This window comes from Amphiprion ocellaris, chromosome 18, assembly GCF_022539595.1.
Source record: "Amphiprion ocellaris isolate individual 3 ecotype Okinawa chromosome 18, ASM2253959v1, whole genome shotgun sequence".
NCBI lineage: Eukaryota > Metazoa > Chordata > Actinopteri > Pomacentridae > Amphiprion > Amphiprion ocellaris.
Window position 1 is genome coordinate 5,072,219 of NC_072783.1, and position 4,407 is coordinate 5,076,625.

General features: G+C 34.8%; 1 long non-coding RNA gene across 1 annotated transcript in view; it reads left to right on the plus strand.

Annotated features, from left to right (window-relative positions):
- Positions 1–4,407, plus strand: part of LOC129347408 (uncharacterized) — a 16,253-nt gene that overhangs the window by 10,714 nt on the left and 1,132 nt on the right. The gene's annotated exons all lie outside the window — the stretch shown is intronic.

Genomic DNA, 4,407 nt, shown 5'->3' on the forward strand with positions numbered 1-4,407 from the left:
ATTCATGATGATTTTTTTTTCAAAGAAAACCTTTCTGGAGTGTTTTTCACGGCCTCCTTTACATTATTTCATCATATGGCACGTTTTTACAACATGTTTGAAAATTTGCATTTTTTTTCGACATAGTATAGTAAGGCGTTTTTTTTGCGCCAAAATTCATGATGATTTTTTTTTTCAAAGAAAACCTTTCTGGAGTGTTTTTCACGGCCTCCTTTACATTATTTCATCATATGGCACGTTTTTACAACATGTTTGAAAAATTGCATTTTTTTTCGACATAGTATAGTAAGGCGTTTTTTTTGCGCCAAAATTCATGATGAGTTTTTTTTCAAAGAAAACCTTTCTGGAGTGTTTTTCACGGCCTCCTTTACATTATTTCATCATATGGCACGTTTTTACAACATGTTTGAAAAATCTAATTTTTTTTCGACATAGTATAGTAAGGCGTTTTTTTTGCGCCAAAATTCATGATGATTTTTTTTTCAAAGAAAACCTTTCTGGAGTGTTTTTCACGGCCTCCTTTACATTATTTCATCATATGGCACGTTTTTACAACATGTTTGAAAATTTGCATTTTTTTTCGACATAGTATAGTAAGGCGTTTTTTTTGCGCCAAAATTCATGATGATTTTTTTTTCAAAGAAAACCTTTCTGGAGTGTTTTTCACGGCCTCCTTTACATTATTTCATCATATGGCACGTTTTTACAACATGTTTGAAAAATCTCATTTTTTTTCGACATAGTATAGTAAGGCGTTTTTTTTGCGCCAAAATTCATGATGATTTTTTTTTCAAAGAAAACCTTTCTGCAGTGTTTTTCACGGCCTCCTTTACATTATTTCATCATATGGCACGTTTCTACAACATGTTTGAAAAATCTCATTTTTTTTCGACATAGTATAGTAAGGCGTTTTTTTTGCGCCAAAATTCATGATGATGTTCTTTTCAAAGAAAACCTTTCTGGAGTGTTTTTCACGGCCTCCTTTCGTTATTTCGTCATATGGCACGTTTTTACAACATGTTTGAAAATTTGCATTTTTTTTCGACATAGTATAGTAAGGCGTTTTTTTTGCGCCAAAATTCATGATGGTTTTTTTTCAAAGAAAACCTTTCTGGAGTGTTTTTCACGGCCTCCTTTACATTATTTCATCATATGGCACGTTTTTACAACATGTTTGAAAAATCTCATTTTTTTTCGACATAGTAAAGTAAGGCGTTTTTTTGCGCCAAAATTCATGATGATTTTTTTTTCAAAGAAAACCTTTCTGCAGTGTTTTTCACGGCCTCCTTTACATTATTTCATCATATGGCACGTTTCTACAACATGTTTGAAAAATCTCATTTTTTTTCGACATAATATAGTAAGGCATTTTTTTTGCGCCAAAATTCATGATGATGTTTTTTTCAAAGAAAACCTTTCTGGAGTGTTTTTCACGGCCTCCTTTCGTTATTTCGTCATATGGCACGTTTTTACAACATGTTTGAAAATTTGCATTTTTTTTTCGACATAGTATAGTAAGGCGTTTTTTTTGCGCCAAAATTCATGATGATTTTTTTTTCAAAGAAAACCTTTCTGGAGTGTTTTTCACGGCCTCCTTTACATTATTTCATCATATGGCACGTTTTTACAACATGTTTGAAAAATCGCATTTTTTTTCGACATAGTATAGTAAGGCGTTTTTTTTGCGCCAAAATTCATGATGGTGTTTTTTTCAAAGAAAACCTTTCTGGAGTGTTTTTCACGGCCTCCTTTACATTATTTCATCATATGGCACGTTTTTACAACATGTTTGAAAAATGGCATTTTTTTTCGACATAGTATAGTAAGGCGTTTTTTTTGCGCCAAAATTCATGATGATTTTTTTTTCAAAGAAAACCTTTCTGGAGTGTTTTTCACGGCCTCCTTTCGTTATTTCGTCATATGGCACGTTTTTACAACATGTTTGAAAATTTGCATTTTTTTTTGACATAGTATAGTAAGGCGTGGGGCTGCACAGTGGCGTAGTGGTTAGCACCTTCGCCTTGCAGCAAGAAGGTCCCTGGTTCGCGTCCCGGCTTTCCCGGGATGTTTCTGCATGGAGTTTGCATGTTCTCCCTGTGCATGCGTGGGTTTTCTCCGGGTACTCCGGCTTCCTCCCACAGTCCAAAAATATGCTGAGGTTAATTGATTATTCTAAATTGCCCGTAGGTGTGAATGTGAGAGTGCTTGTTTGTCTTTGTATGTGGCCCTGCGACAGACTGGCGATCTGTCCAGGGTGTCCCCTGCCTTCGCCCGAGTCAGCTGGGATAGGCTCCAGCACCCCCCGTGACCCTAGTGAGGATTAAGCGGTGTATAGAAAATGGATGGATGGATGGATGGATAGTAAGGCGTTTTTTTTGCGCCAAAATTCATGATGATTTCTTTTTCAAAGAAAACCTTTCTGGAGTGTTTTTCACCCCCTCCTTTACATTATTTCATCATATGGCACGTTTTTACAACATGTTTGAAAAATCTCATTTTTTTTCGACATAGTATAGTAAGGCGTTTTTGTTGCGCCAAAATTCATGATGATTTTTTTTTCAAAGAAAACCTTTCTGGAGTGTTTTTCACGGCCTCCTTTACATTATTTCATCATATGGCACGTTTTTACAACATGTTTGAAAAATCTCATTTTTTTTCGACATAGTATAGTAAGGCGTTTTTTTTGCGCCAAAATTCATGATGATTTTTTTTTCAAAGAAAACCTTTCTGCAGTGTTTTTCACGGCCTCCTTTACATTATTTCATCATATGGCACGTTTTTACAACATGTTTGAAAATTTGCATTTTTTTTCGACATAGTATAGTAAGGCGTTTTTTTTGCGCCAAAATTCATGATTGTTTTTTTTTCAAAGAAAACCTTTCTGGAGTGTTTTTCACGGCCTCCTTTACATTATTTCATCATATGGCACGTTTTTACAACATGTTTGAAAAATCTCATTTTTTTTCGACATAGTATAGTAAGGCGTTTTTTTTGCGCCAAAATTCATGATGATTTTTTTTTCAAAGAAAACCTTTCTGCAGTGTTTTTCACGGCCTCCTTTACATTATTTCATCATATGGCATGTTTCTACAACATGTTTGAAAAATCTCATTTTTTTTCGACATAGTATAGTAAGGCGTTTTTTTTGCGCCAAAATTCATGATGATGTTTTTTTCAAAGAAAACCTTTCTGGAGTGTTTTTCACGGCCTCCTTTCGTTATTTCGTCATATGGCACGTTTTTACAACATGTTTGAAAATTTGCATTTTTTTTCGACATAGTATAGTAAGGCGTTTTTTTTGCGCCAAAATTCATGATGGTTTTTTTTTCAAAGAAAACCTTTCTGGAGTGTTTTTCACGGCCTCCTTTACATTATTTCATCATATGGCACGTTTTTACAACATGTTTGAAAAATCGCATTTTTTTTCGACATAGTATAGTAAGGCGTTTTTTTTGCGCCAAAATTCATGATGATTTTTTTTTCAAAGAAAACCTTTCTGCAGTGTTTTTCACGGCCTCCTTTACATTATTTCATCATATGGCACGTTTCTACAACATGTTTGAAAAATCTCATTTTTTTTCGACATAATATAGTAAGGCATTTTTTTTGCGCCAAAATTCATGATGATGTTTTTTTCAAAGAAAACCTTTCTGGAGTGTTTTTCACGGCCTCCTTTCGTTATTTCGTCATATGGCACGTTTTTACAACATGTTTGAAAATTTGCATTTTTTTTTCGACATAGTATAGTAAGGCGTTTTTTTGCGCCAAAATTCATGATGATTTTTTTTTCAAAGAAAACCTTTCTGGAGTGTTTTTCACGGCCTCCTTTACATTATTTCATCATATGGCACGTTTTTACAACATGTTTGAAAAATCGCATTTTTTTTCGACATAGTATAGTAAGGCGTTTTTTTTGCGCCAAAATTCATGATGGTGTTTTTTTCAAAGAAAACCTTTCTGGAGTGTTTTTCACGGCCTCCTTTACATTATTTCATCATATGGCACGTTTTTACAACATGTTTGAAAAATCTCATTTTTTTTCGACATAGTATAGTAAGGCGTTTTTTTTGCGCCAAAATTCATGATGATGTTTTTTTCAAAGAAAACCTTTCTGGAGTGTTTTTCACGGCCTCCTTTCGTTATTTCGTCATATGGCACGTTTTTACAACATGTTTGAAAATTTGCATTTTTTTTTGACATAGTATAGTGAGGCGTGGGGCTGCACAGTGGCGTAGTGGTTAGCACCTTCGCCTTGCAGCAAGAAGGTCCCTGGTTCGCGTCCCGGCTTTCCCGGGATGTTTCTGCATGGAGTTTGCATGTTCTCCCTGTGCATGCGTGGGTTTTCTCCGGGTACTCCGGCTTCCTCCCACAGTCCAAAAATATGCTGAGGTTAATTGATTATTCTAA